Here is a 19,810-nt window from a genome sequence, read left to right as displayed (position 1 = left end):
CAATAGTACTTTATTTATAAATTTGTTGAACAAAGTGCTGTTTCTGTGCACACAAACATTGCAATGCTGGAGAACATCCACCAGGAGGCGACGTTTGTCTGACAGCAACAAAATGTTTTCTGTTAAACCTCAGAAAAAATTCACCTTAACTGACTGACATTTGATTTTTTTTTTTTTTTTTTTTTTTTTTTTTTCAAAAAAAAAATTAACTAAAGGCTGCCCCGCCTTGTTTGGCTCTGGTTCTGTTGACCTATGTGCTAGAATGACCCAAATAATATATTCTTCATTCTTGATTCTAAACAGTGGGACAAAAACAAACAGCAGAATGTTAGAAAATCTCCACCAGAGGGCGCTGTTTGTCCATCAGCTTGATTTGTTGACATGTGTTCAAACTCCTCAGAATATACAAGTTAATAATATAAAATGACATAAAAATAAAAGAGATGCTGTAGTCAAAGCTAAAGTTGTTAAACTTTAAGTGTTGGTGTGGAAAAAGAATCCAGAGAAAAGTTTCTACTTAGTTTTTTTCTAACGTAACTTGATCTGCTGATTCCTGGTTTTTCTGATGATTTTTAGGTTTAGCGCCATTAAAATGATGTTTCTGAGTAAATTTAATGTTTGACTGATTTAAAGATGAAACTCTGCAGTTGGAGTTTCATCTCAAAGTCTAAGTCAGGTTCGGTTTCCAGTCCGTTTATGAAGAAACGAAAGTGAAAGAAAACTGAGGCTGCAGTCTCCTCCTCCTCCTCCTCCTCCTCTTCCTCCTCCTGCTGTTGTTGGTCCGTCACTTTGAGTCTGGATCCGGACCAGAACCATGGAGGACTCGGAGTGTCCGCCCGTGACCGTGGAGGGCGACTGGAGTCCTGAGCAGAATAAAACCGTGAAGAACAAACTGCAGCTTTACTTCCAGAGCAAGAAGAAGTCCAGCGGAGGAGACTGCCGGGTGGAGGTGGAGGAGGAGGCCCCCACAGCCTCCGTCTTCTTCCGATCACAGGAGGGTGAGTCCAGAAGTTTCTGTTTCTGTGCCGAACCGGGACCCACAGGTCCAACTGGGCCAGGTGGGCCTGTTTTTACTGAGGAAGCAGTGGGAGGCAGAGATCTGGTGAAATCAGGAGTTGTTTATCTTTCTAAAAGTCTGAAACTTCCCTACAAAAATCACTTCTCCCGGCTTAAACTAATTAATTATGATCATAAACATCCTGCTGGTTGATAAACAGTCTAAATGTAGCCGGAGTCCCAGCATGCACTTCTGCTGAAACCAGCATGAGTCACGTGGGTCCACAGATCAGATGATCTACAGATCTGATCCACAGCTTCTTCATCCCCCAACCTGAGCACATGTCTCACACCTGGCTGGGGTCAAAGGTCAGCGCTGCAGGTAGGATGCAGGTGACTGAATAAACCAGGTTAGTCATAACAGAGCAGCTGGTTCAATATTAGCCAAGGTGTGCTCAGGTGAGTCAGCGCAGGTGAACCTGGGAACGCCTCTCCTTTAGCAACAACAACCTGCAGGAGGAAAGACATCTGCTGCTGATCTGCTCCGGCAGGAAACGACTTCCTGACTTCCTGAAACCTTAGACAGACACGACCAGGCCGTCAGTGTGAGCTCTGCTGCCGTTCCCTCACAGATTCAGATTGAGGTTCGGTTCAGATGCTCGCTGCTCCACATTCGGACCGGTGATGGAGAGAGAAGTTTTCTGATTTACAAGGAGCAGGAATGTCTCCAGACCGCTGGACATTGGACCTTAAAGTCTGAGTTTCTGTTTCCTGCTGTTCCCAGCGCCACTCTGAGGTCCAGAAGGACTGAGGTCCTGATCTGTTAATCTACAGCCAAGACAGGCAGTGTGCTGGGATGTGGGGGGGTTCACTGTCAGCTGGAAAGGTTGGAACAACAGAGCAGCTGTTAGAACCAGAGTAAGTCTGTTAGATGCTTCAGTAACGGCCTGAAGGCATCTCCTCTCTGCTGCTGATGTCCTGAAAGCTGCTGGAGACATGCAGGTTCCTTAGCAGGAAGGCTGCTGTCATCTTTTACTGTAGTAGGAATTTAATCCTGACGTCTATATTTTCTACAGTTGGTTTAATGAACGCTTCAATAAATACCAATATTCATCTCCTCCACCACTGCAACCCCAGTCCTGCTCGTTAATTATCAGGATTTTTTTTTTGTCTGTTTTTTAAAGAGCAGCAGATTTGTTGGTGACATTGACTGCAGTGACATGAATTAGAGAGAAAATTTAGCAGAAGACCAAAGTAAAGAAGCTTCAATAATAATATAGAAACTTTACAGACGATCTGGGATTAGGAGAACGGGACATGGAGCTCCGGCAGAGAAACAGGAAATCCAACTGAAGGATCCAGCAAAGAGGAACAACAAGCAGAAATACTGAAGGAATCAGGGATCATTAACCTTTTGAAACTGAGCTTCTTCATCTGTACAGAGTCATACGAAGGGCTGCCTGTACTTACCTTTGAACTAGAAGAGTCAGAGTTCACCTTAACTTTATGTAAAATAAATAAATTTTTCATGCTTTGTTATAGATATTGTCATTTTTAAATCTATATAAATGAAAGTGTGAATAAACAGGAAGAGTAGCAGAGAATAAACTAAAGTTTTAGATGCAGCTCACTGGTGGATTGTTTTTTTTTTTTGGAACAGGCCCCTGGGTTTAGTAAAACCTGACATAAATAAACAAGGATAAAAACAAAGGAAAACCAAACCCAACCATGTGGAGTTCTGACTTTATCCACCGTCACTACGGGGGTTCTGGTGTAGCTCAGCAGCTGCAGATAAAACCCAGACACCTCCACCAGGTCCAGTTTAAGTCAGGATAAAGTTCCACCTGATAAAATAACCTCAGCTGTGTTGGGTCAGCCATCACTGAGCTTCAGGTTCTGTATTCACAAAGAATCCTAAGACTACAAGCAGCTCTAAGTGACGTCATTTTAGGAAAAATCTTAGGATTTACAGAATTCTATGATTTGTTACCTCAGTGAGATAAAAGTTATTCACAAAGTGTCCTCGGCCTTCAGCGAGCTCCTAAAGTGACGAAAGGAAGATTTTTAGTCTCAGAGAGGTTAAAAGTAGGAAGATGGTGGAAACAGGGAGAGCTGATTGGCTGGAAATGTGCGCATAAACTTCTTTAACAATCATACATCTATTAATATGTAGATAATATAAACTTTATCATTCCCACAGGGGGAAAAAATTAGTTTCAGTGGCCCGGCGGGTTTAAGGCGCGACTCTAGTAATGTCATTTTATTGAGGATAAATAAAATGTAGTAAAAATGTTAAATAATCATGAATAAAAACCAGAAGATTTTACAAAGAATGTACAAAATACGTGAGAAAGTATTTTCTGTATTGTAATATAATGTCAGTGGCCTAAATGGTCATTTAGAAGGTTGCTGTTGCGACGCCATCTCCTCGCTTTGATTGTTCCACAGAGCGCTTCTCACCAGGCTGGAGCGTAAAAACATCACGACGCTCAGAGAAAAAGACGCTTTTACCTGCAGCAAAATGCTTTAAAGTCCGTGTTTGTGCCGTGATCCAGGAGTAAAATGACTGGCGAGTAAAAAATAACTAAATCTAAATGATGATGAGGATGATGATGATGACGCCGTAAATAAGGTGCCTTCAAACATCTTGATTGCGTTTGACAGTAATCTAATTTTGTTCAATTTCATCATCATGATACTTTTCTTAATCCGGTCTAAACGGTTAATTTCTCTCCTTTGATCACCAGGAGGATCACCATTTCATATTTTTTTTTTTTTTTTACTATCAACCAATCACAGCTCTTAAAAGACAGCAGGTCTATTAATGAGGTCCACCACACCTCGTCACTAACATAAACATCATTTGCATAAATATTTGTTTCCTTCCTCAGCTGAGACTCTTAGGCAGGACTTTCTAGACAGGAGCTCTCTGAGAGACTCTCAGGATCTTTGTGAATACAGGGTCTAATCTGCTCCATCAGGAGAAACATTCAACTCAAACACACAGAAACTCTCTCTGGACGCTGCGTCAGGTACACCTGCTGGTTAACAAGAGGAACCTCTCAGCCAATCAGATGTAGCGATTCTAAACAGTCATGGTTACAACCGAGGAGCACAGAAAGCATCTGACGGGCCGCAGCAGCAGGAGACCGGTCCAGCTGAGAACAGAGAACCGCAGCTACAGGGAACCCAGAACCAGAACTGTTGGACAAACGTCGCCTGATCCGATGAGACCCGACGTCAGCTGCAGCGATCAGAATATGATGGAAACTTGATGAACGCATGGATCCATCCTGACCTGTATTAGGCAAGGCAAGGCAAATATATTTGTATAGCACAATTCAGTACAGAGAATGCAAAGTGCTTTACATGATTAAAATATAGGAAAATAAAACTGAATAAATGCAGGTTGGAATAAAATGTAGAAACTAAATAAAACATGGGAAAATAGAAACTAAAAGCAAATATTAAAAACAGTTGGACTACCAACTAATGATGTTTCAGTAAAACAGTTTAACTAGAACGGTCAAAAACAGTCCTAAACAAATGTGTTTTTAATCTTGATTTAAAGGAACTTTCAGCACTTTTACAGTTTTCTGGGAGTTTGTTCCAGATCAGTGGAGCATAGGAACTAAATGCTGCTTCTGCAGGTCTTAAGGGGTGGAGGATGTTTAACTTTTGTACCAAGAATGTTGTTAGACACCACAGCCTACCTGAGGTCCTGCTGTCCATCTCCGTCCCTTTATGTGGACCCATCTTGTGAGGATTTCCTCCAGCAGGACGATGCTCCATGAAGCTCAGATAATAAGGAGCTCACTGACCTCCAATGGCCTCCAGAGTCAGCAGATCTCCAGCAGGAGGTTCCCATCATGGATGATCGGGTCAACAAATCAGCAGCAACTTCATGCTGCTGTCATGTCCACCTGAAGAATGTCTGAGGAACCTTCCAAAAATCTTGTTGAGTCTGTGACATGAGGAATAAAGTTCTGAAGGGAATAACCCAAACCCGGTAGGATCAAGGTGTCCCTAATAAAGTGGCAGAAGAGTGTTTGAACTGACCAGATGTTGTTCTGTGTTTCCAGTCAGAGAGCGCGTCCTCGCTAAGAAACATCATGAGATCTCTGTGGGGAACAAAGCTCTGACGCTACGACTGAGTTCGGCACCAGGAGGCGGAGCTTCTCAGGTAAAACATCAGGTGTTCACAGGTGGAGCGGCAACAGCAGATCTCCATCAAGACCTCCAGCAACTTCACCTCCCAGATGTTCCCTCAGGACCGTTTAAATGTCTGGTTCTGTCAGATAATCTGTTCAGATCAGGAAACAACATTTTACCAATAAAAGAAACAAGTTTCCTTCCAAGTTTAGTGGATTTTAGAACAAGCAGCTTTATTATTTCCTCATGTTGAACCTTCAGCTCCATGAGGAGGAAACAGGACTTTCTCTCCTGCAGATTGACAGGAATCTGTTTTCTGACGTGTTTTTGGAGCTTAGTTGGTTCAGTTCAGCGGCAGTAACGGGTTTAGTGTCTGTGTTGCAGGCCGGTGAATCAGTATCTGCTCCTCGTTAGCTACGTCTCGTTACAGGCTGGTAAAAACGTCCCAACAAAGCTGGAGCGGTTAACACTCCTGAAGCTCCAAACTCCTTCAGTCTGGGTGGATTTGTTAGTTCTGAGTTTGTTTTATCCTAAAACTCAGCTCATTGGTCAGCCTTGGCTCAAGTTTTAATGTGTCTAATAGATAAAATTTTATTTTTATTGAAAATCCAAAGCAGCTCCTTGTCCTATCCAGATATTATATGACTAGATTTTATTATCTGCTGATCTAAATGGAAACCAGGACCAGGGTCATTCATGGATCCGGTCCAAACAGATTTAAACTCCAGGTTTCCTTTTCCTTTAGGATCAAAGCTAAATAATTACAGCCTGTTTGGACTGAGGGAAAAGTTAGAAATGTTTATCAGAAACGATCTAATCTGAAGGATCTCCAGCCTGTCATGTTGGAAAGAAACTTTTTCTCTGTTCTTTAAGCTTTAAAGGTTTTATTTTTTTATAATAAACTCAAAAATCATCTTTATATAATCTTTACTAAGATAAATAAAATATTGTTAGTATGTGATGTCATTAACATTTTAATATCAGCTAAAGGTGTTGCCATAACAAAGCCATAAAGATTTATCTGTTAACAGCTTCCTGCTCGCATGTTTGTCTCTGACAGAAACTTAAAGGCAGTTTAAACTAAAAGTGCTCAGTGTCGCCGACCTGCTGGCTGTCTGAGGAACTTCCTCAGCTTAAAATAGTCTGCAGGACGTTTTTACTCTCTTACATAAAGATCATTAACAGAAAGCCATTAAGGTGTCGGCTGCTGGACCGACCTGTCGGGTCGGTGCCACTCCCAATCGGAGCGCAGCGTTCCACGCAGCGATCAAAGTCCGACCTGTTCCTGCCGCCGTCAGACGTTCAGCAGCGTCTTCACAGCCTGATAAACCAGTCAGAAACTGTGGGGCTGAAACATAAAACACAGAGACCAGGACCACACTGAAACTGTGTTTTCAAAAAGAAAATTAAAGCTTTTAAAATTATCTCCTAGGTTTGAACATTTATTAAAATATTTTAGGCCTTTAAATAGCGCTGGAAGATATAAAAAAAAGAAGCATATCGATAAAATAGAAATCATATTGATCGATATTTGTCAACAAATTCAAAACATGCAATTTAAGTGCAGTCCTGGCCATTTCATGCTGTTGCTTAGCAACCTATTTATAGATAAAGACACAAACACTGATTTCAAACTCAACCCTTTATTCAAACACCTTTATACCAAAACTGTAAGTTTTTAACAAAGAAAAAAGAACATGTGGTCTTCTGAGCTCTTTGAAGGGGGCGGAGCTTGGTTCCTGGGTCTGCTTTGTGATTGGTTGGGAGGATGTAATGATGTAATATTAATCTACATGGCTGAAATGCAAAAAGAAGGAAAACTGTTATTCTATTGAACTATTTACTGACACTTTTTATCAATAACAATATAGATCATCGATATACAGTATATTGTTATTGAATTATCGTCCAGCCCTAATATAAAATCAAACTCGCTGAAACTCGTCTCTGTAACATCTGCAGCTGGACCTTTAGTAAACTTACTGGACAATGAGGTTTATTCGGTCCGACCCGATGTTGTTAAGAAGAACTCGGCTTTTTCGTTTCAGACGATCTTGTTCTGTGTTAAATCATCTTTTTGTATTTTTTCCACAGAGCCCGCCCAGCAGCAGAGATGTCGCCTCAGGTAAATCTGCTCTGTTCAGGTTTTATGTTGTGATCAACCCTCGTCCTGCTGCTGGACGCTGGGTTGACCCGGTTCTGTTGATGGAGGAATCCCTTTAGCTCTAATTCTGGGTTCTCTATTATCTAAAGCAGAGGGAACTCCACAGATGTAGTTTTCAGATTTAAACAGGCAGGAACCAACCCAGAACCAGTCAGATTCATTTAAACCCATCCGGGTCACCAGGCTGTGCTGGAAATCAGCTGGGACTGAAATTTAGAAACTTTTGAGATAAATGGTGGTGGTTTTTTTTAACAAATTTAAACTTATTGTTTTTCCTTTTTTGGACTTTTTTAATTTGATTTAAAAGCAACTTTCAGGTCTTTGCACAATAAAAGACCGAATTAAACTACAGTTAAAATGCACTAAAATTACAGAGAAGATACTTTTTAAGCTCATGGAGGGTTTTTAGATAAAGAACAAAAAGGAGAGAGTTACCGTAGTCAGTGTGAAAGGTGATGAGGCTGTGAACAAGCACAGAGGTGGTGTGGTGGGTTAGGGAGGGTGGAGATAGTTTATGCTGTGAAAATAATACAAATATGGAGAACGAGTGATATTCCTGATGTGAGCCTGAAATGATAGTGAGCTGTCAGCGATGACACCCAGACAGGGGAGCCGTTTATAGAAACGAAAAAAACTGCTAACATTTGATCGTGTGGATTTGGTACCGACCAGGAAATTTTCAGTTTTAATTAAAGGAAATTATATGTGAACTAATATTTTATTTCAGATAAGCAGGTGGGGAATGAAAAATTAGGTCAGTGGAAAAGTAGAGCAGGGTGTCATCTGCATAGCGATGGAAGTGGAGGGTGAATTAGTGAAAACTATTGCCAAGGAAGGAAGGAGATAAATAATGAGGAGAAGAGGCCCCAGAACTGAACCCTGAGGGACACCTGGAGTTACAAACTCTTTAAATGTCACTGAACTGATCTGTTTTAGATCAGGCAAAAAGGAACCTCCAAACCTTAATATCCTCCAAGTCTGTGGTTGGTAAATTAAATATCTTAATATTACATTTTTTAAGATGGTAGACATGTGAGAAGGGAGGGAGATCTTGTTTACTGTCTGGTCACAGACAAGAAGTCAGTGAAGACTTTGATTTAAGATGCTGATTCTGTACAGACAAATTCAGCTGATTTGTAAAATGTTTTCTTACTAACGAAGCTTCAGTTTCCACCCAGTTAATAAATTTGGAGCAGTCGTTTAACCCGAGCAAGCATACTGGGACAGTGGAGAGGAACAACTACTTTTTAACAGATAGAAAACACCTGCAGAACCAGGCTCAGTAAGACCTCCCATCTGCTGCAGCTGGCTGGTTGAGAAAACATGAAGAAGCAACAGAACCTTATTTCTTCCTTTAATGTGTTTAGAGACATTACTCAAAGAAATATTGACAAACCTTTTTTAACTTAGAAATGCTTTCAGTTTATGCAGCAGACAGTAAATTTAACTCACACACTTCCTGCTGACTCCTGCTGAGGCAACAGGAACTGTGCGGCAGTTCTTAAAAACAACAACTTTCTTTTTAAAATAAAAAAATATATCTTTGTAATATTCACTCTTGAATGCACCAGTCTTCTGTAATTTGTGTTTATTTGACTTTCTAAACTAAAATATGTTTCTATCAGACCCAGCTGCAGATTCCAAGAACCAAAAACCTGAACCTGAGAAAGGAGCTTCTGCAACAAACCAGACAGGTAAAAACCAAACTTGTTAAATAATAATTATATCTCTGTGTCCTCAGATGGGACTTATTATATCACCGTCTACAGCGGTGTTCACTCAACGTTTAAATGATTTAACTCCAGATTAGTTACAAAAACAATAATCAGTCCTCTGGACATGGAAAGGTTACATTTATTGGTAATATAAAATATTTAAATATAATAATTAAAACAAATTTGAGTAAAATACACTTATTTCTTAATTTGTATTGCTAATTTATGGAAAGAAAGGTGAGCAAAACTAATGTAAACAGTAATACTTAAACACATATATCGTATTTTTCCTTTCAGATTTGGAGTCAGGTCCGAGGTCCACTGCTGTGGTGCTGGAGAACGTCCAAGAGAACCTGTCTCAGGATCTTCTGCAGATGATGGTGGAGACCATCTCTGGACTGGATGAGAACGACTTCAGTCTGGAGATCATCTGGGAAACCAACATGGCCGTACTGATCTTCAACAGCCCTGCAGGTAGAAAACCAACCAGAGAACAAAACCTGGTTCCACCTGAAGAACATTCCCTCCACTTTGGGTCATTTCTAGAAGTGAATTGTTTTAAACCTTTGTTCCACCTTAGCAAAAGACTGTATCACTTTTCTTTCTTCCAAAAGGAAGGAAAGTGATACAGAACTGAGCTTGTTGGCATCAACTGTTCACTGCAGCCCGGTTCTGTAGCGCTGTGGTTCGGTGTTGCATGGTGGGGTTGGATCATAGTCTGGGTTAGGGATGTGGTAGACCAAAGCTAATTTCACTTCTGTGAAGGAAGGATCAATGCAGAAAAAGGCCAGATGTGGTTTATGTACGTTGCCTCCAGGACTTGATCTTTCTCCAGAGACAGACTGGCATTTATCACCAGAACGGTGTGTTAATGTAAAGCGCCCTCTGTCTGCGGTCCTTCTCGATCCTTTTACCCTGGAGGAGCGGTCTTCTTTTATTAAATAATAGAAGAGCGCTGAACTTGTTGAGGTCACCCCAGAATAAAAGAGCTACCAAAGGAGGACACTCTGAGTCCTACATGGTTCTGGTCCGGATCCAGACTCATATTGTTGCATCTTTTTCTTATTCCATACTGCCACAGTCCTTAATATAGTGAACCGGTGTGTTATTTTATTCTATTTTATTTTGCAGATGCGGAAAAGTTTGTCTCTGTGAGTCAGACCAACTCAAAGATGAAGAGACATAGACTGACGGCTCGGCCACTAGAGGCAGCAAAGAGCATCCGAATGGAGAGTCTTCCTCCGAGTGTGGTTAAAGGTACGCTTTGGATGGTTTCTTTATGAAAATTGTGATGTGATTTTAATTTTTAAAAAAGTTATAATTATAATATGTACACAATGTTACAATTCTGACATGTTTGTTTTATCTTTGAAGTTTCTGTTGAAAGGAAATAATCACATTTTCTGCTAAAGGTCCACATATCTGTGCATCTCTTCAAGGAAATTAATTGAATTTGTATGATTTTTTTATTTTAATTTTGACCAAATATGTAAAACTAGATTCAGAGTAAAAACATGGCAACCTTTAAAGTGAGGAACACATTTAATTTTATGTGAGCGAGAGAGACACTGAGCTCTCTTGTCATTACCAGTAAAAATAAGATGGATTATCTAAATGATATAAAAGTAGTTCTGCACGAACAGGAATCATTATGAAAAAGATCTAGAATTACATTCTAGATGAAAAGCTAATTTCTAATCGTCTTCAGTCTGGTAGCAGACATCCAGAGGAATCTTGTCAGAGGTTTTACAGAAAGTCATTGTAATGACTTTTTAAAATGTATTTTAGTTTGAATTGTTTCTGATTGGGTTGCAGACATGATTGAGCTGTGGTTTGAGAAGCACTGGGAGCTGCCGGAGGACGTCGTCATGATTCCAGAGGAGCAGGCGGCCATCGTCACCTTCAGGGACTCTAAAGGTTTTTCTGATTTCCTCTGGTTGTTCATCACCGACCTGTAAATATTAATGCTAAATGTTTTAAACTGCTGAGTCTGGGGATCATCTATACAACAGCATCACCGTCTGCCCAGACCAGCCTGTAGGGCTGTTGTTGTATTAATATAACAGGGTTCTAGTTTTAGTTATATTCTTAACTGCTGTCATTTTCTCTTATTTTTTGCAATCCCATCAAGATTAACCGCCTGCATCTAGAAGATTTAAACCTAAAGCAGCCAATGGGAGGGAACCACAATTAGTGGAAACTAACCTGTTATTTGACCCGACATGGGGAAATGTGGTCCAGGTTCACACATAAGCTTCTTCTCTGTCCTGAATCTTTCTGAAAAATCGAGTCAGCTTTTCTCCCTCTTGTTCTTTGACTGTTGCTCCAAACCAGCTTGTATTCTGAAGGAACTCCGAAATTGACCTCCAACATGATGAGGTCAAGGTCACTTTATTAATACTTGTAGGTAGATTTGTTTTGCAGGTTTAAACATTCACACGTTCATACAAACAACCAGAACCGTTCAGTTAGATATAACAGAACAGGCTCCTGGCTGCATAAATATAATCAAAGCAGGACACCAAGTAGAGAAAGACTTAAAAATAGGACATGAGGAATAACATTTTAAAAACCAAAGGGTAAAAACATCAAAACAAATAATCTAGGGTTGATAGAAATCTGTTAAAGGTATATAGCCACATGATACACATAAATAAAGACCAAAAATCGTTTGATCATAATAAAATAAGGTTATATACACCAAGCCTCCATCCTGATGTTTTGTTGGTCCTTTTTGTAGATAAAAATAGCCCCAACACCAGGGGCTGTTTGCAGATATAAACAAAAGTGGCGCCATCTAGTGACAGTATCGCAGAACTATCATAATGCCGATTTGCTTAATTAATAAATCACTTGTAAATAATGCCGGGGGCAAAGCCTGACTCTCTGCAACCCCTCGCAGTAAAGCTGCACCTCGGCGTGATGAAGACCAACCGTTATTAATTAAATAAATGATCTACAGCAACTTTAAGAGCCTCATATCAGAACATTTACTCACGTCAGTCAACTCTGCGTCACATCTGAGCATCGGCATGTTTAGCGTCCGCTTCAGTGAACAACGTTTAGACTGTATTCCCAGAGACATTCCAGGATTTTCCCTCTTAGAATCATATTTTCATGCATTTTTGTTACTGGATCTTGGACCTTTCTTCATTGTTTCGCTGCAAGATGCTAATAGCCATTAGCTGCTTACTTGCGCAGTATGTACTTCCTTTAAAATCGTAAATAAACACGAATGGCTTTATTCACTAACATACTGAGTAAAAACAAAGCATAAAACAACAAAATAACAATTAACACGTCATCCGGATGTGATAATCTTTCATAAAACCTTATATGTAACCAGAAAGAGCTACTTACATATACATTTAAAAAGAAACGGTCAAATAACGTGGCTGTGCACGTTTAAATCCTCTGAAAGCGGACGAATTCTTCCAGCTTATCCAATTCAGTAATGGCAGTCGGAGCAAAACTGGTTTTAAAACATCTGGTCCAGCATCTACAGCATTTAGGGATTAAGAAGCTGAAACTCTCTGTGAAGAGATGAAAGTCATCGTTTAAAGCAGCAGAGGATCTCTTCAAACAGTGCAGCATCTTAGAGTTTAACACGCTGTGATCATATCCCTTAAACCTGTCACTAAGAGCAGCCTTTCACCTTTCTCTCCATGTTCTCTGTGTCTCCCTGCAGTTGTGACAAGCGTCTGCGTTAAAGAAGACCACGTGATGCGGTCCATCGCTGTCAAGCTGTATCCGTACTACGAGTCGCTGGGAACCGCTCTGTACGGCAAAGAGCGGCCTGCCTGGAAGATGCCCGAGCCGGTCACTGAGAAGGTTCAGCGCGTGATCTGGAAATTCCTCCTGCAGAAGAAAATGCTGAAAAGCATCAACAATCAGATGCATCCACATTTCTGCAGCGTGGATTTGGACCACCCCGAGGTGAAGCTCAGCCCGCTGCCCAGTTTCCTGAAGCAGAAAGGTCTGACTGCTAAGGACGTAGACAACTGGGCGGGGATGGCTCGGGCCGCCTTCTGCAGACTCATGTCCGAGTACACCGCCTTTGAAAGCGACGTGAACACAGAAGCATGGAAAGCTGCTGAGAAGGAGGTGCGGTCGGTTGTGAGGGAAGACGCCTTAGTAGACTTTGATCCATCCAGAGATGTTGTGACCATCGCCGGTAGAACCGATGATATCAAGAAGATCCGAGCTCCTGTAGAAAACATCATCCGGAAATTGATTAGTCATGTTCAACGACAGACCAAAAGCATAACTGAGCTACTTGAATTTTCCCTGGCTTATTTCGCCATCCTGAAGGAAGAAGGGCTGCAGAAAGCTGCCTCTGACATCTCCCCTGAGTTGAAGGTCTCGTTCAATGAAGGCACCGGGAAGCTGAGCCTTACAGGACTTCCTGAAGAAGTCTACAAAACCAAGTCCTGGATCTTGGAGAGAAATATGAGCATGAGAAGAAAACAGCTAAATCTCCCTCCGAGTCTTCTGGATTACCTCCGGAGTGTGGACTCAACGGACATGTCGATGAACCTGTTCACTTCACAAGGCATCAGTGCCGTCTACTGCATCGACTCCAAAGGCGTTTCTTTAGTGGGAAGCTCTGACAGAGCCCTGGCCGATGCTGAGAGTAAGATGAAGAAAGATCTGTTAGTGCAGACTTTGGATGTGCCGGATCAGGGAGTTCTGAGCCAGCAGAAATGGATGGACCTGAACAGAGACCTCCTAGACACCTACAACTTCTCCAACAAGAAGACTGTGATTATATGGATCCACCCGGAGAGAAGGGACAAAGTAACGGTGGTTGGCTTCAGCAATCCTGTCAAAGAGGTCAGCGTCAGTCTCAGGCAGTTCATTGAAGACTACTCACAGGTTCGCGAGACAGTCCGCGTCGAGTCTTGCGCTGTTGCTCAGTTCATACAGAAGAATAAACAGGACGTTTGGTCAAGAATCGCCAGCGACAACAAGGTGTTAGTGATATTTGATCCAGTAAGACCAAAGATCACCATCAGTGGAGCTCGCATATATGCCCAAAAGGCTAAATCTCATTTTCAGGAACTGGCAACTACTCTCTTTGCTGACACCTTAACCGTGGACAAACCTGGAGCCAAGAAGTATTTCCAGTCCCAAGGAAGCATGTTCCTCGTTCCGTTAATGGCAGACTTCAGCTGTGTGGTGATGCTTCAGTCTGATGTTCAGGATGATGAAGAGGAGGAGGAGGAAGGGAGCCTTGAAGGAGAGACTGGCTGTTGTTACTGCAAGGTGCAAACAGCCGGTGGAGTTCTTACTTCTGTCAGCAGGGCGGATATCTGCGGCCTTAATGTGGACGCGGTGGTCAACGCAGCTAACGAGGACCTGCAGCACATCGGCGGTTTGGCTTTGGCGCTGCTGAAAGCTGCTGGGCCAAAGCTGCAGATGATCAGCGATGACTATGTGTCTAAAAACGGGAAGCTACGCCCAGGAGATGCTATTGTAACAGAGGCATGCAGTCTGCCCTGCAAGTTCGTCGTTCATGCGGTTGGTCCGCGGGTACTCTGAATTTGACAAGAAGACAGCAATATTTCGTCTCAAAGGTGCAGTTAAAGAGAGCCTGAAACAAGCTGAGATGGTTAAATGCTCCACTGTAGCCATGCCAGCAATCAGCTCTGGTGTCTTTGGTTTTCCTGTGGACCTCTGCACCGAGACCATCGCCAAGGCTGTGCGGGAATACTGTGACAATCCTAACCGTCCAGGGACTTTAACCGAGGTTCAGCTGGTGGACAACAATGATGCCACTGTCAGAGTGATGGCAGCTGCTATAAACAGGGAGTTCTCCGATCTGGGACCCACCATGACAGTTTCCACCGCAGACAGGAGGGAAGAACAAGGGAGCTGCAGGGTAAGTTTAAAAATAAGTTATTATTTGCCAGGAAGTCCCGAGGTATGTGTTGGTTTAGGCCCTGTCAGTATTAACAGATATATTTGTAAGATGGAGATTCTTTTTTGTGAGTAAAAATTAGTTAAAAAATTCAATTCAGTTTTATTTATATAGCACCAATTACTGATATATGTCATCTCAAGGCTCTTTCCAAAGTCAGAGTCCATCAGATCCTCCAGGTTGGTCAGAAAGTTTCCTCTCTAAGGAAACCCACCAGGTTGCATCAAGTCTCTCCAAGCAGCATTCACTCCTCCTGAAAGAGCGTAGAGCCACAGTGGACAGTCGTCTGCATTGCTGATGGCTTTGCAGCAATCCCTCATACTGAGCATGCATGAAGCGACAGTGGAGAGGAAAACTCCCCTTTAACAGGGAGGAGAACCTCCAGCAGAACCAGAACCAGGCTCAGTGTGAACGCTCATCTGCCTCCACCCACTGGGGCTTAGAGAAGACAGAGCAGAGACACAGGAAGATTCAAAGATTACAACTTTTGCCTTGTCAGAATTTAAATGTAGGAGATTAAAAGTCATCCAGCTTTTGATTTCATCAAGACATGACTGCAGTGGAAGTAATTGATTGGATTCATCAGGATTTATGGATAAATATAGCTGAGTGTCATCAGCATAACAGTGGAAATTAATCCCATGCTGTCTGATAATTTTGCCGATCAGAAGCATATATATAGTAAAGATAATTGGTCCAAGGACTGAACCCTGTGGTACTCCACAGGTGACCCTAGAGTTTGAAGAAGATTTATTATTAACATGAACAAACTGGAATCTGTCCGACAGATAAGATTTAAACCAGCCTAATGCTTTTCCCTTAATCCCTACAGTATGCTCAAGTCTTTGTAGGAGAATATTGTGAATCAACTGTATCAAATGCAGCACTGAGATCTAACAGGACAAGTACAAACACAAGTCCATTATCTGAGGCCATGAGAATGATAAATGAAAGTAGGGCTGGACAATTAATCACATTTGCAATGGACTGAACTTATATAGCGCTTTTCCAGTCATGGTGACCATTCAAAGTGCCGTACACTAGAGCCACATTCACCCAATCTCTCACTAACGTACACACATTCATACACCGATACACAGCTCTGTAGGCAATTTGGGGCTTTGCCCAGGAGCACATTGACATGTGAAAAGGTGAAGCTGGAATTGAACCAAAAACCTTCCAATTGCAGGACAACTACTCAACCTATCAAGCTACAGTCGCCCACAATATAAGTGCACTTTTAAAAAACGCAATTTCCTAATCATAGGTCTGCAATTTTTGGCTACGTTACAATTAATGGATCAGACGTCCTTTAGGTGCCCTGCGATAGACTGGCAGCCTGTCCAGGTGAACCACACCTCTCACCCATTGACAGCTGGAGATAAGCACCAGCACCCCTCACAACCTCATGAGCGGTCAGAAAATGGAAGGATGGATGGATGGATGGTCATCCTTTAGGTGTCGATAAAATGTTTAAAGTGGGTTTGCTCCACATGGAAGGCAAGAGAGTTGCAGCAGTGAGATAATCTAATTTTATTATTTGTTTTAGAGTTTATATAATCATACTTTTTACCAGAAACTTTCAGGAATCTCACCATAGCATTCATTACCAGTTAAACTGTTTAATACATACATATTGTCTGTTGGTTGCACTTTATGTTCAACAAGGATTGATTTCCAACGCCATTAAAAGTTATTATATTGAATAAGAATATTCTGATTAATAAAAACAGTTGGATTTCTTGTTTTTAATAGTACTTGTTTATCTTTATCTATAGGCAATTTTTGTTGATTGTGGTTAATGCAGAAAAAACTAAAAATTAAATCACAGTTATTGTTGAAATTTAGTGCAATTTAGATTTTGGCAAAATCTTACTGCCCTAAATGAAATACAGCATTTCATTAATTATCGCAAGGATTATTTATATACACAGGATAAAATAATGAGTGAAGAGCAGGGTCCTAATATGGAGCCCTGAGGACCTCCTTCTAACTCTGAAAGAATGGAGAAAATGGCCAAGCATGGTGGGCACGGTACCTTTGAGCTGACTAGTATGTTGTCTTCTGTTAAACTTCAAAACTGAGCAGAAAAAGTTAAAAACGGAGGAAAAACTAAGTAGTTCTGGCCAATCTTTAGTCCAGCGCTGCTTCCGCCATGCTCAGGAGATTCTTGTAGGGTCGTTGTGTCTTAGTGGGCAGAGTAGTTGTTTTGGGTGCCGTACCCATGGGCACGGCACTCAGGCTCAACCTGGCCCCCCCCACTCACCTCTCTCTCTCCACTCCACTCCACACAAACATTCATGCTGCTTAGACTCGGAGAGAGAGAGAGAGACCGCTGGAGCGGAAAAACATGAAGAGGGAAAGAAGCGCTGTTTGGCTATATTTTAATAGCGCAAGTGAAAGCAAGCTGTATGGTTTGTAAAAAGCCGGTTAAATGCAGCGGAAACACAACAAATTTATATAAGCACATGTTGAAATTAATATGGCCCTACATTAATTAATATGGCCCTACTCCTGCTTGTTTCTGATGGCCTGTCTTACACTGGTTTAAGATATGGTAGTAAAGGAGAAAACAATTTATCAGAGGCAAACATTTAAAATATGCATATTTATTTCATTTGGAATTCCAAAGAGACAAAGACAAACTTACAAGCTCAATTTCAGTATGTTACCCATGTGCTATCCAGGCAGGTAAGCTTCTTTGTCTACTGTCCTTTTCGCAAACCCATCTTTTTATCAGAGCGACTAGCCTCTCCCGATTAGTTTTGGGGTTTTGGGCCCAGACACCATGGCTCCAGGTCCTATCTGCTTCCAAAACAAGGAGACTATTCTCTCGAGGGTTTTTCATGCAGTACGGCTGATTTAGTACCTAAATGTCCTATCAGAGGCCAACCCAGATGACCTCAAGAACCATAAAATAGCTTTCAGACCTTAAAGCAAACACCCTGTGAAGCTGTGTATGTTCCTTTCCCTCAGAGGGAAAACACTGTTTAGAGACCAGAACTACCTCATATTATTTTCCATAAAAATGCCTGATTAATAGAACAACTAATAATATTTTCCACAACACACATGAAAAATCATGAGCAAGAAAACGTATGAGCGACAGAAACGGAGAGAGAAGACAAAACTTCTCTAATTGCCCCGACAGAAAGTGTAATTAAGACCTTGAAAGAACCCAGTACATTTATTCCATTGAAAAGTGTTATTTAAGATAAGAACACATTAGCTAATCCTTCATTTATCCCACGACGGGGACATTTATAGAATTAATGCAACAGACAAGTGCACACAACACAGACTCCGTCCCACGGTAACTGCTGCTAATCAGCTATTCAGCTTACAAAAGAGTCCATCCATGGACTCAGGAATAGGAATAGTTCACTCAAATGTACAGCTGTCTCTTAAGTAGTTTGTGGGCAGTATTGGTTTAGTAATTTCATAATACTTACAGACATTATGTGACAATAAGCAAACACTACTGACATTATTTTGGGGTACACTAAATAAAACAGTCTTTCGTGTGATTGTTTCTAAAACAGGGGCATTTTTCTGGGCTGCGTTAAACAAGGCAAAAACTGTGAGTATACCCATTTCCCCATGGACCACTACACCACTGTCCGTATCAGATCATAGGCGTGTAACTATTGGGACTGTTGGATATTCATTGGTTTTGACTGTCTTCAGGTAAATCAAACATGGGTTTTGGTTGAACAAAAACATCAACTATAATGTCGCCCTCCTTGGATATACGAGTACCCCAGATTACAATAAAAGCAGCTTCTACTTCTACCAGCTGTAGAAACGCCACACATCTGTGAGTGAAGAAGTTTTCAGATGGAATGACCTCTGTTGTTTACCACCCAGCAGATCATATCACAGGGGACGAGGGAAAGGTGCGCAGTCTCGTGGAGGAAGAGGAGGTGGAGGAAGAGGAGGTGGAGGAAAAGGGAGGGCGGAGGAGATGGAGGAAGAGGAAGAGGTTATCAGGAAAATTATCAGGCTGACTGGGGAGGTCAGAAACTCCAGGTCACAGAACAGAAATGGAGACCATGGAGGGTAAGGCTTTACGTCTCTTTATGCGTCTTCTATATTTTCCTGTCTGCTAAAAACTTGAGACCCGGTTTCGCTCATATGTATGAAAGGGAGACGTGTGGAAGATATTAAAGCTGTGATGCTTTCTGTGCTGACTCCAGGTCAAAACGGCTGGAGCAGATCACACCCGGTGGGTCTGAAGATGGTTCTCTGCATAGGAAACATCCAGGACCAGACTGTGAGTAGATCTAGGAACATCTCGGCTGGTTGGGATGAAAGAACATGCTGCCCCATCAGCTAGCCAGAGTCCAGAAACCATGACCTCTGCAGAGCATATTTACGTTTAGACTGATTAGATGAATGTGTTAACTGTTTAAACTCCGTGTTGAAACGTCAGGTTCCAACAGAACCAACAGAATCACAACGCTGCAGTCGTGGACAGATGCTCCACCAGTTAATGAGCAGCAGGATCCAACGACTTAAACATGACCCCATAGACCATCAATCTTCAGAGTATTTGCTGTAGAGCTGCGTCCATCATTTCTTTGTTGTAACGTGCAGGAAGGTCGAGACTTGGTGTTCAGATCTTCAGAGGGTCTGTGGAGACCTCGTCTTCCAGGAGGACCAAAGCAAAGGATCAGCTGAAGCTGATCGCTGTGGCTCGTACAAGCAAAACCTGATATTTAGCAATATGAAGATTCATTTAAACTTGTTGGTTTACTAATAATGCTTCACTGGTTCACCTTATCGATGCTGTGCGCGTGAGAGACATCCAGGAGGAGATGCCTATTTTTGCTGCTTCACTTTAAAGGAAAAAAAGGTTCTTTT

At 41.7% G+C, this 19,810-nt stretch overlaps 1 pseudogene; it reads left to right on the top strand.

Annotated features, from left to right (window-relative positions):
- Positions 1 to 295: 295 nt before the first annotated feature.
- LOC105925164 lies at positions 296 to 18,962 on the top strand (annotated as a pseudogene).
- The last annotated feature ends 848 nt before the right edge of the window (positions 18,963 to 19,810 follow it).

This window comes from Fundulus heteroclitus, unplaced genomic scaffold (assembly GCF_011125445.2).
Source record: "Fundulus heteroclitus isolate FHET01 unplaced genomic scaffold, MU-UCD_Fhet_4.1 scaffold_276, whole genome shotgun sequence".
Taxonomy (NCBI): domain Eukaryota; kingdom Metazoa; phylum Chordata; class Actinopteri; order Cyprinodontiformes; family Fundulidae; genus Fundulus; species Fundulus heteroclitus.
This window is presented reverse-complemented; position numbering and strand designations above follow the sequence as displayed.